This window comes from Bombina bombina, chromosome 5 (genome assembly GCF_027579735.1).
Source record: "Bombina bombina isolate aBomBom1 chromosome 5, aBomBom1.pri, whole genome shotgun sequence".
Lineage (NCBI taxonomy): Eukaryota > Metazoa > Chordata > Amphibia > Anura > Bombinatoridae > Bombina > Bombina bombina.
In genome coordinates, this window is record NC_069503.1 from 113,185,668 (window position 1) to 113,199,020 (window position 13,353).

Here is a 13,353-nt window from a genome sequence, read left to right on the forward strand (position 1 = left end):
ATGCGGTCAGGTGCCAGGCATCCCCTCATGATTTGCCAGTTCCCGTTTAGAGAGACAGCACAGCAGTGAGTGACTCCACTGCTCCACATGTCACTGAGCAGTGAGCACAGATAGGCAGGCAGGTTTAGGCTAGCAGCGCAACTTTGCAAACCCCACGGCATGCCCACAACATTCATAGCGAAATTGGGCAGGGGAGAAGCAAAGTACAAACAAGCAAAAGCAGCCGGGAAAACTATTTGTTGAAATTGCAGCACTGGCTCAAGGAGCAAAACAATTGTGTGTCTACATCTTCCCCAGTCCCACCAATGTTCACAAATGCCAGCCCCTCTAATAAAAAAAATCTATGCATCTCAACATTGTATTTCTTTGAATTTCAATAAAATTAAAAAAAAAAATTTTTTTTTTTGGTGTCACCCCCTGGTGGGTGTCACCCGGGTGCGGCCCGCCCCCCCCCCCCCCAGTGACGCCACTGGCCTAATCTGATCCCATGATGAGAGGCAATTCTTTAATTATTAAGTTGTTGATAGCCAAATTTTTACTGCAATGTGGCGGGGTCCAAATGAGATCACGTAAGTAAATGTTAAATGGTAGTGAGGCCTGCTCAATTCCCCTCCATTTACTATGAGAGTCTTTGACTCCCCATTGAGAAATATGAGGGAGCATTGCCGCTTCAAAATATCTAGAGATAGAGGCAACACCTCCATGTAGTCTAAGGTACTGCAAAAGTTTGTGGGCTATACGTGGAGGTTTTCCTGCCATATATACTTCGTATAATCACTTTGGAACTGTAACAACATTTGTTTGGGTACTCAAATTATGAGGCACCGGAATAAATAGGTCAGTTTAGGAAGATAGCTCATTTTAAGGGCTGCAATGCGTCCCAGCCAGGAAATGAAGTTGGAGTGCCATTTTTGCCTAAGTGTTCTCAGTTAGCAAGGGGAGGTAATTTACGTTTTTAATTTGTGAAATATCACTTGATAAATTAATTCTTAAATGTGTTATATGGTTTTCTTTTGCTATAAAATTGTATTTATCTAGTAAAGATTTCAGTTTTGTTATGGTTCAATTTGTAATAAGAAAGGTTACTAAATTAGGTGGAGAAGATCGTAGTGTAATGGGCAAACAGTGCAATCTTATGTACCGTGCCATGCAATGTGATTCCTTCAACCTTGCTGTCACTCCTGATTTGTGCTGCTAAGGGCTCTATCGCTAAAGCAAATAGCAAGGGAGACAAGGGACAGCCCTGCCGAGTACCATTGGTAATAGGAATATTTTTAATGTGCTGCTTAACACTGTGGGAATTATCACCTGCACTGTGCTAGGTTCTTTGCTATGTCTCATGGCATCAGAACAAGGCTCGCATTGGAGCCTATGGAAGCTCACTCTCATGAGCACAAGGCTTCCAGGCAATGTGAATGGGAGGTTGTGTTCGCATTGCACCTAATTTGTATTTTGCATATGCTGGTATTACTCACAAAAGCGCAAATTTGCGCTCCACTTATTATCTAAGCCAACGTTGGATGCCTGGGATTCTACTTTTTTAGATTAGTGGAATTGGGATGACTCTGCTGAGGAGGGTTGTATTTGTAATGTTACGTGTATGTGACTTTATATGTGTGTTTATATTTGTGTGTGTGACTGTGTATGCTTATATCTGTGTGTGTGTGTGTGTGTTTATATTTGTGCGTGTGACTGTATGCTTATATTTGTGTGTATGTGTGTTTATATTTGTATGTGTATAAGCATGTGTTTTTGTACATATGTGTATCTTTGTATCTGTGCATGTGTGTGTATATTATGTGGGTGGGTATGTATGTGTGTGTGTGTATGTATGTATATATATATATATATATATATATATATATATATATATATATATATATATATATATATATATATATATATATATATATATAAAGATACAGAAGTAACTCAGGCACCTCCAGTAGAATGAGATAAAACGAAAGCTTTATTGAAATCCAAGTGGTAAAAACAGACTTAAAGCTTAGTCTATACTGACACAGCCTTAACTTTTAACATACAGTGAATAAGGACTGCTGGGTTCCTGCTGCAGACATGTTTCGTGCTAGGATAGCACTTGTTCACTGCTTACAGGATACCCAGACTCCTCTATGTTTAAATAGGGAATTTCTTAAAGGGACATATGCAATAATTCAATCATCCTTATTGTTCATTACATCCTTATTGATTTTTACAATTCTATGTGAACTTGGATACCAGATTTTGATACACTATCTCTAGTTACTACTATTAAATTTTAACTTTTAAATTGTCAAATTTTGTTAAGATTTAGTAAACACAGTATTATCAAAGAGAATTATTTTTGTGTATTTAGCAATTTTGTTTAATATAAACTGTTATTCAACATATTGATTCCAAAAAATATTGCTAATTCTCTCAGCAATGGTACCATAAATGATTTAAAGCCCTATTTATATAATTATTCACCTCTATAATGTGCACTTGTCTATATAAAATATATGTAACTTATAGACATACCTACTTTATTTAGAGACACCTAAATTAATAAATTGGGGATTCATTAAGAGGAATTTTGAAAATTAAAATTAAAATTAAAGATAAATTAGGAAGATTTAGGAAGAATTAAAGGGGTATATATTTAGTTAGACACATAGATCAATGTCTCTTCTAAAATTCAACCCATTGGGGATAGAGGTACTGGCTTTAAAAATCCAGAAGACCTCTCTTAGGTCCAGTTTCTCCTCCCTACTACCCCTCCTCCATTGTGGAACATGGTCTATTGCTTGAACTATAACAAACAGGCAGACATCATAACCGAAAGACTAATGGCCAGGGGCTATGATAGTAGTATATTGAAAAAAGCCCGTAATGAGGTTGATCTGATGTCCAGAGATATGTTATTAGTGTACAAAGCCAAACTTAGCAACACTGATAATAAAAAATGTAAGCCAAAATTTATTACAACATATAGTATGGAATATCCTGAAATATGTAAAATTATTAGACGCAATATTTCAATACTACAAACGGATCCAGGACTAAAAGACATTGTCAGAGAGGGATGTGATTGTGTCTCAAGAAAGGGGAAAACGATTGGAAATTATGTGTCACCATCTGATTGTACAAGGAAATCAGGCAATACATGTTGGTTACAACAACGAAAAGGTTTTTTTAAATGCAGAAAGAAAATATGTAAGACCTGTGACTATGTAACGGAGGGTGACACATTTATTTCAACTACCACAAATAAAACACATAAGATAAATTTTTATCTCAATTGTACTACAACTCATGTAGTTTACATGTTGACCTGTAGGGGGTGCCAAAAACAATATATTGGAAAAACTAAAAGATCCTTAAAGGATAGATTTTTGGCACATCTAAGATCTATTGAAGATCCCGAATCTGACACCCCAATTGCACGGCACTTTAGAGATAACCATAATTCAGATATAAAATTATTATCAGTTCAAGCAATAGACCATGTTCCACAATGGAGGAGAGGGGATAGTAGGGAGGAGAAACTGGACCTAAGAGAGGTCTTCTGGATTTTTACAGCCAGTACCTCTATCCCCAATGAGTTGAATTTTAGAAGAGACATTGATCTATGTGTCTAACTAAATATATACCCCTTTAATTCTTCCTAAATCTTCCTAATTTATCTTTAATTTTAATTTTCAAAATTCCTCTTAATGAATCCCCAATTTATTAATTTAGGTGTCTCTAAATAAAGTAGGTATGTCTATAAGTTACATATATTTTATATAGACAAGTGCACATTATAGAGGTGAATAATTATATAAATAGGGCTTTAAATCATTTATGGTACCATTGCTGAGAGAATTAGCAATATTTTTTGGAATCAATATGTTGAATAACAGTTTATATTAAACAAAATTGCTAAATACACAAAAATAATTCTCTTTGATAATACTGTGTTTACTAAATCTTAACAAAATTTGACAATTTAAAAGTTAAAATTTAATAGTAGTAACTAGAGATAGTGTATCAAAATCTGGTATCCAAGTTCACATAGAATTGTAAAAATCAATAAGGATGTAATGAACAATAAGGATGATTGAATTATTGCATATGTCCCTTTAAGAAATTCCCTATTTAAACATAGAGGAGTCTGGGTATCCTGTAAGCAGTGAACAAGTGCTATCCTAGCACGAAACATGTCTGCAGCAGGAACCCAGCAGTCCTTATTCACTGTATGTTAAAAGTTAAGGCTGTGTCAGTATAGACTAAGCTTTAAGTCTGTTTTTACCACTTGGATTTCAATAAAGCTTTCGTTTTATCTCATTCTACTGGAGGTGCCTGAGTTACTTCTGTATCTTTTTACATACCTGTACTGTGGGACAAGCAGTAACTACTCGGCAGCATATCCAGCAGATTTGGTGACGTCATTCCTCCCCCCCATTGGAGCTCCGAGAAGTGCCGTGAGAGAGCGTGCAGCGTGTAAGGAGGAGGTGATAGAGCGCGACGCTGCAATTGTTGTGGAGTATATATATATATATAATATATATATATATAATATAATATAAAATATATATATATATATATATAACAGTAGAACTGCATAATTAACAAGTGCATAATAAAAGAACAATTACACCTACTCTGAATTTCAAATAAGCAGTAGTTTTTTTTCTGACAAATGTATTTTTTCTCCCATTTTTCGGCCCCCTATCATGTGACAGACATCAACCAATCACAGACTAGTATATGTATAGCCTGTGCGCTTGTGCTCAGTAGCATTTTGTTCCCCAGAAGGTGTATATAAAAATATTGTGCAAAATTTGATAATGGAAGTAGTGTCTATAAACTGCAGGTTCTTTCTGAATCATAAAAGTTTATTTTGACTTGAGTGTCCCTTTAATCATGCATGATTCAGATAGAGCATTTCTTTTTAAGACACTTTAAAGGGACATGAAACCAAAAACTTTTCTTTCATGATTCAGATAGATTAATATATAGAGAAATGTAAGGAGCGCCTCCCACAAAGGAGGGTTGCTTAAGTGCATTATAAAGTTATGTGGATAAGGTATCTTTGAGATATAAGTGAATGTGATCATTTGTACTGGGGGTCACTTAAAGAAAATAATATAATAGTAATATACCATAGATTGTGCTGCAAATTGCAGGATATGTGTGGTAGCTTCACAAACAAATATGCTGGCTACAAAGGAGGTGACTGCGTGTCAGTGTAGTGAAACAGTCAGCTACTTATCAGATGTTTCACGGCACTGACGCAGTCACCTCCTTTATATCCTGCAAATTGCAGCACAATCTATGGAGTATTACTATTATATTCTTTTGTTTTTTTTTCATGTGACCCCCAGTACAAATATCACATTCACTTATATCCCAAAGATACCTTATCCAGGTATCCTTCATGATGCACTTAAGCAACCCTCCTGAGGGTGGCGCTCCTTACATTTCTCTATATATTACTAATTTAGAGCAATTGTGTTAGGTAATCGCTCCAATTCATTGAGTCTGTGTGTTCTTCCACGTGGCGCAGATCACTATATATTACTTCACTCCATAATTCAGATAGAGAATATGATTTTAAAGAACTTTCCAATTTACTTCTATTTTCTATTTTGCTTAGTTCTTTAGATATCATTTGTTGAAGAAATAGCCTTGTGCATGGGTCACCCATTTGTATCCACCAATCGGTAGCTACTGAGCCTATTTAGATGTGCTTTTCAACAAATGATATCAAGAGAATATAACAAATTAGACAATAGAAGTAAATTGGAAAGTTGTTTAAAATCCCATGCTCTTTCTGAATCATGAAAGAAAAAATGGGTTTCATGTCCCTTTAAATTAACTTCTTTTGGATGTGCTTTGTTTTCTTTGTATCCCTTGTTTAAAAAGAATATGCACATATCCTACACTAGTGGGAGCTCGCTGCTGATTGGTGCCTGCACACATTTATCTCTTGTGATTAGATAACTAGATGTGTTCAGCTAGCTCCCAGTAGTGTGTTGCTGCTCCTATATCTGTATCTCATATGTATCTAATAACAGGTTAATATTATACATCTGTTTGCAAAAAAGTTCTGTTAAAATAACAATTCCCATCAATAAAAACATAATATAATGCTGTATCCTGAGATATTTTAGGACGCAACAGAAAATCTCTCACATTTAAATAAGCAGTTTCCTCTTTCCTTATCCATATGATAATCACACCCTAGGGGGAGGCAGGGACTCTTTATTCATGTGACACCAGAGGGGACAATAGACATCTATATGAGAACAAAAGTCCAGGTGTGACCCTCTCATTATCTCCCAAATGACAAGTTGTACTCATGTGAGTCACACAGAGAAAGGTGACAGTCCCACATTAGTATAAATATCTGTGTAACACTCAGGGATATCACAGGAGGAACCAGAGAGACTTCATACTTACAGAGCTTCTGCTAAATGATAATATGCAAAACCTGACATAAATCTTTATTAACAGCCTCACACTGTTGTGTTTTATATAATGATGATAAAATAGTTAGCCCCTGGATGTTGCAGAGCATTAAAGGAAGGGGCCTTTGACCCCTGGGAGGAGACAGTTCCTACGATGCACAGGAAGGGGTGGGTCTTAGGAGTACAAGATATGTAAGTGGGATGGTGGCGGCCACTCTTGTATTAGAAAAATTACAAGTGAAGGCAGCAAGTTGCTGCAGCTCCATGTTACTGGCAGCATGGAAGTTGAGGAGGCTGCTTAAGAGGCTCAGTGAGTGGCCAATGAAAGGGGACCTCTCGGGGTACAGGATTAGCTGGCCAGTGTTTTTATCCCCGCAGCGGCGGTTTCCCGGGCAATCTGAGGAGGATCCACCACGGCAACGCTCCACTCAGCGATCCCGCTCCCCTGAAAGGCTCAGTCTGAGACATTTTTTGTCAGCGACTGGCCAGTTAAAGCAGAGATGAAATGGGATGATCGGGACATGGGGTTTATGGTTGAAGGTTATGACTTCTCTGCGTGCTTCCACAGTCCTTTCGGGGGTCCACTGGCAGACCGCCCTACAGTCCGGTTCGTCGTCCCCTTCCTTTAAAAAAGGATTGTGTTTTGCCTTTAATGAAGGGCAGTGCAAGTGGGGTTCCACATGCAAGTTTCGCCATGAGTGCTCCGGCTGCGGTGGTAGTGGACACCCCTAGGCCAAGTGTTTCAAAAAAGAGAAATTGCCCGGTAGACCGGACTGGTATGACAAAGGGGGCAACTCCAATCCCCGAGTGGAAAAGATGGAGCGGTGGCTAGGCCGTTACGGCAGTAAACAGGGATTTTTTTGAAAAAGCTGCCACTCTGCTGCACGGGTTCACTTATGGTTTTGTTATCCTGTCAGTTGGCGGCTCGACACTGGCTTTCAGGGTAACTTGAAATCGTCAAAGGAGAGCAGCCTCAGGTGGTTAGGGAGAAGATTCACAGGGAGGTTGAGTTGGAGAGAATGGCGGGCCCATTCTCTTCTTCACCTATTGTAGTTTTGGCATATTTCACCCCTCGGCGTTGTTCCAAAAAAAGGATTCGGAACTTTTAGGATGATCCACCATCTGTCATATCCCGACCTGGCTAACGGTTGAACGATGGTTATCCCAGCGGAGTTGGTGGTTCTGTTAAATATGCCTCTTTCGACCAGGCGGTGGCTTTGGTCAGAGAGGCGGGTAGGCACGCACTATTGGCTAAAGTGGATATAGAGAGCGGCTTTCCGCCTTTTGCCGGTTTATCCAGCCTCGCATAGGTTGTTGGGGGTGTATTTTTTGATGGAGCTTTTTACGTCGATTTGTGCCTTCCCATTGGGGTGTTCCATCTCATGCTCTCTATTTGAGACTTTTAGTACAGTTTATCGAATGGGTTGCTCGCGAGCAATCTGGTTTGTCTTCCATGGTTCATACCTGGACGATTTTTTGTTCTTCGGGCTCCCAGGTTTGTACAAGGCTGAGGGTATACTTTCTGTGAAATTGCTAAGCGATCTCGGGGTGCCTATAGCCGGACAAGAAGTCGGAGGGGCCTTCAACAGTGCTCAGCTTTCTGGGAATTGTGATTGATTCGGATAACATGGAATGCAGACTTCCTGAGACCAAGGTGTTCGATTTGCAATTGTGATAGGGTCTTTTTTGAGGCAAAAACGGTAAAGCTGAGGGAGTTTCAATAGTTATTGGGAAAACTTAATTTTGCCTGTCGCATTATACCCATTGTAAGAATTTTTTTCCAGGCACTTAGCCTTGGGCTACGCCGGAAGTAAGTCGTGACCTTCGAGTCTGGGCGGATTTCCTTAGCAATTTTAACGGGTCGGCTTTGATACAAGCTCCAGACTCACATGTGATGAATTGGAGTTGTACACGGATGCACGCAGGCAGCGTTGGTTTTGGAGCGATTTGGTGTGCAGCTGAATGGCCGAACATTTGGAAGAGAAATACTTGTTTTACTCGGAATTGTTTCCCTCAGTATTGGTGGCTATTCATGTGTGGGATAGGACATTTGAGAACAGGTCAGTGCCTATTCTATTCTGACAATAGGTAGGGAGTGGTTACGGCGGTGAATACGCTAACGCGGTCTTCGCCGCCTGTCATCATATTGTGAGGATGTTAGTCGTTCCAATGCATGCGTTTTGAATGCCATGATGAGAGCAAAGCCATATAGCCTGGGGTTAACAACTCATTAGTGGATGCTCTTACTCACTTGCAGTGGCAAACGCTTTTGGGAGCTGGCACCTCAGGCGGACAAGGTGGGGAAAGTCCTTTCCGATCTGGTTATGGAAGCTTGGCATGGAGGAATAGCAAATTTGGTGAGGTATTCCTTAGCACCAAGCACATGGTCAGCATATGCAAAAGTTTTGGCGGAATGGGAAGCTTTACTTGCCGAGCATGTGTGGAAGGTGACAGAGCTTGTGAGGAGGTGCTGACTGCACTGGGTTGTGGGAGTGGGGGACTGGTTTGTGGTCCCCCTCTACTGGAAATTTCGTTTCATGTTGCTGGGTGGGAGAGATTTGACTAAATTGTTTTGTGTACTTCAGATTGTTAAAGGTCTGAAGAAAGGGCGCAGGGCGTACAATGGACAGACGGCGCCCTGTTTCTTTTTCACTATTGGATAGGTTGGTGGTGGTCTTGAGACAGTGTGTTCATCTGGATATGAAGCCTCTCTGTTTACGGGCCGTGTTCACGTTGGCATTTTTTGGGGCATTCAGGATCTCAGGAATTGGTTAGTGGCAATACTTGGTCACACGGGGGGTTGGGTTGTAGAGAATGTGGTGGTTACAGACTCGCAAGTGTCCATTTATATTAAAAAAATCAAAAACTGATCAGTTGGAAAAGGGAAGTGGCCGCACTTGGAGAGTCTAAGTCGCTTATGGTTGTCTATTTATTTTGTTATAGGTCCGGTACACGTATGGGTGGTTGGACACTCATTTATTTATTGGGCCAGAAGAGCGGCAGTGGTCAAGTCAGATGGTCTACAGCTGGGTTTTGATAGGACGGCAGTGATCGTAAAATGGTTCGGAGTCAGGGGTCTCAGATGGGACCAGTTGTTGTTGTTGGTGATTGACTATGCTAAACAATTTACACCCCCAAATATCTTAGTGGTCCATGCGGGTGGTAACAACCTAGGTTTTTTGCCCCAAAGGGGAACTGGTACGTAGGATCAAAAGGGACCTAGCTAGATACTGGAACGGTTTCCATGTTCAACCGTTTTATGGTCGAGCATTGTTCCTAGGTTGGTGTGGAGGTCGGCCTGGAATCATGACAGGTTGAATAATAGTCGTAAGAAAGTTAATAAGCTGGTCGCAGCCTTTATGCGAAGGGTAGGAGGGGTGAGTGATTTTATCACAGGAACTTGGAGGATGTTGTAATGGCAAGTTTTATTCGGATGATGGCATACACCTTAATATTTATTGGCTTGAGACTGTTCATCTTGGGAATCCAAAGAAGCGCTTTAAAGAGTTGGTGTGAGGGGTGGTGGGGGTCCCTGGGCTGTCTGTTAGTCAGTCCAGTCTATGGCGGGTGTTAATCCCCCTCACGTAACAAAGTTGACTATGGCCATAAGTGAATGGGTTAATCTCCCCAACAGGGTGGGAGAGCAGTTTTAAGTAACTTCTTGGACACAGGGTTCCTTGGAGTTGTGGTTTAAACTAACCGGACTTATTTAAGTCCCACGTAATCTAAAGTACGGCCTGGTCAACAATAAAAGGAGAGGATGATGTTTTTAACAATGGGGACTAGCATTTCCGTTTGGTGTTTCTAGCTGGTTCTAGTTATTAAAGTTATTTATGTTATAAAGAGTTATTTATTTATGTGTTCTCAAAATTGTTATTTAAATAAAAGGCTGTGGCCAGAATTTTACCAAACGACAAGTCTCAGTGTATTTATTTATAGAGTAAGTTTGAAGGTAAATAAGGTTTAAAGGTGGTCAAGTGTTCTGTATTTTGTTATGATAAACATTTCACTTCATATAAGAAACTGAGTTTATGTAAAAAAACTAAACTGTACATATTTAATTTGTTTCTTTATTTTTCATGCTGTGCTAATGAATTTATTTTTTAGTTCTTCCATTAAAAAAAGCTAATTTAATACATAATGATTTTATAGCAGTAAAATGAATGTTTGTAGCAGAACCAAGCCATATTTTCAAGCATGAGGAGATCTGCCCAATAATACATTTTTGGATGTTGTTCCTGTTATCCAATGAGCAACAGATTCTTAAAGTGAATGTGAATTTTGATGCTAAAGTGCCCGGTTTTTAAAAATTTGATAAAAACAGGGGTACTTTAATTCATCAAAATTTACATTTCACTCCTGTTGTGAAAAAAAACTTAGCTTTTAAACTTGACAGCAGCTCCAGCTTCCTCTGGTCGTCGCAAGCCATTTCTGATGTCAGAAATGATGTATAGGTCATCCTCCGTCACGGGCCTCCCCCCCGGGGGGAATCAGTGTCTTATTCAATGCCGTGATTGGAGGAAGCCAGATTCCTCATTTTAGACCCAGGAAGAGGCTTTGCAACGGGCGGAGGAAGCTGGAGCTGCTGTCAAGTTTAAAAGGTAAGTTTCTTTTACAAGATATGACGAGTCCACGGATTTCATCCTTACTTGTGGGATATTAACCTCCTGCTAAACATGGAAGTGGCAAAGAGCACCACATCAGAGCTGTATATATAGCCCCTCCCTTCCACTCCTCCCTCAGTCATTCTCTTTGCCTTCAGTGTTATTCTAAGAAGAGATGAAGTGAGGTGTGGTAGTTTTAGTTTCTTCAATCAAGAAGTTTTTATTTTAAATGGTACCGGTGTGTACTTATTTTCCTCAAGGGGTTATGAAAGAAGATTTCTGCCTTGAGGTTTATGATCTTTGCAGTTGTAACTAAGATCCACGCTGGTTTCCACAAGATTTCTGAAGGTAACCATGAGACATCTTCAGTGTGGAGACTGATTTCATGTTACAAGCAGCATTAAGGTATGTGCAGCCTTTTATTTCTGAAGAGACTTGATATATCAGAACTGGCTGGCATTTATTTCCCTATATAGGAATGGGGTAAGCTGTAAGACCTGTGTTTTCAGAAAGGGTGTTACTAGAGTCCCTTGTTTTTATTATTCTTTATTTGACATAAGGGCATGAATGACACTCTGGGAGAGGCATACAGGAATATTTCTTTAAACTGTTAATCGATATCTTTCTTATATATCCAGCTTGTCTTGCTGGAATGTGTTGGGGTAGTGTTTTCCACTTAAGTTGTTTTGATCAAACTACTACCCATGCGGTTGTGTTTGGGCCTTTTCCAACTTCCGCCATAAGGGGCGGGTGGGGGCTTGTCTTCACGCGCTCAAAGCGCACTTCTTTCTGACAGAGGAGCAGCAGAGCAGTTACTCTAGTTGCTCCTGGACAGTAGTCTTTGGCTTTGGAGTGTTGGCTTTTCATTTCCAAAGTACCCTGGGGCAGGGTAGGCGCCACAGCAGTGCTGTGGCGAGGTGCAGAAGGTGTTTTTGTGTAAACTATTATTTTTCACACTTTAGAGCATTATTTTTCACCTTTCTTATAGGGTGCAATCATTTGTGGGTATATTAATTAGTTTTAGTGTATTTTGGTAACAAATTAACGTTATTTAAGCAATTTTTGGAAATTGTTCACTTTTTTTTTTTTTTTTTAAAGGCGCAGTACACGTTTATCAAAGTGTTATTTTAATGCAATTAATTAAGTGTTTTAAACGGCTCCTGTGACTATTATTAGTCTGTTTATCATGTCTGATATTGAGGATTCTCATTGTTCTATGTGTTTAGAAGCTATTGTGGAACCCCCTCTTACATTGTGTAGCTCTTGTACTAAAAGGGCCTTACATTGTAAAGACCATATTTTAGGTCAAGAAAGTGTGCCTAAGGATGATTCTCAATCTGAAGAGAATCAGGTTATGCCTTCTAATTCTCCCCAAGTGTCACAACCTTTAACGCCCACACAAGCGACGCCTAGTACCTCTAGTGCATCTAATTCCTTTACTCTGCAGGGACATGGCTGCAGTTATGTCAACTACCCTTACCCTACCCTTATCTAAATTACCTGTGTTGCAGGGTAAACGCAGTAGGTCAGGTATTAATGTTAATACTGAATCCTCTGATGTTTTATTAGCTATTTCTGATGTACCCTCACAGTGTTCTGAGTTGGGGGTCAGGGAATTGCTGTCTGAGGGAGAAATTTCAGACTCTGGGAATGTGTTACCTCAGACAGATTCGGACATTATGTTCCTTTAAATTTAAGCTTGAACACCTCCGTCTGTTGCTTCGGGAGGTCTTAGCGACTCTGGTTGATTGTGATCCTATTATGATTCCACCAGAGAAATTGTGTAAGATGGACAAATATTTAGAAGTGCCCACTTATACTGATGTTTTTTCCAATTCCTAAAAGAATTTCGGAAATTGTTAAGAAAGGATGGGTTAGACCAGGCATACCATTTTCTCCTCCTACTACTTTTAAGAAAATGTTCCCATATCGGACACCATTTGGGACTTGTGGCAAACGGTCCCTAAGGTGGAGGGAGCTATATCTACTCTGTCTAAGCGTACAACTATACCCATTGAGGACAGTTGTGCTTTCAAAGACCCGATGGATAAAAAAATTAGAGGGTCTCCTAAAGAAAATGTTTATTAATCAATGTTTTCTTTTACAACCTACTGGCTTGCATTGTTCCAGTAACTACTGCTGCAGCTTTTTGGTTTGAAGCTTTAGAAGAGTCCCTAAAGGTTGAGAGTCCGTTAGATGACATTTTGGATAGAATTAATGCTCTTAAGTTAGCTAATTCTTTTATTACTGATGCCGCTTTTCAAATTGCTAAATTAGCAGCGAAAAAATGCAGGTTTTGCTATTTTAGCACATAG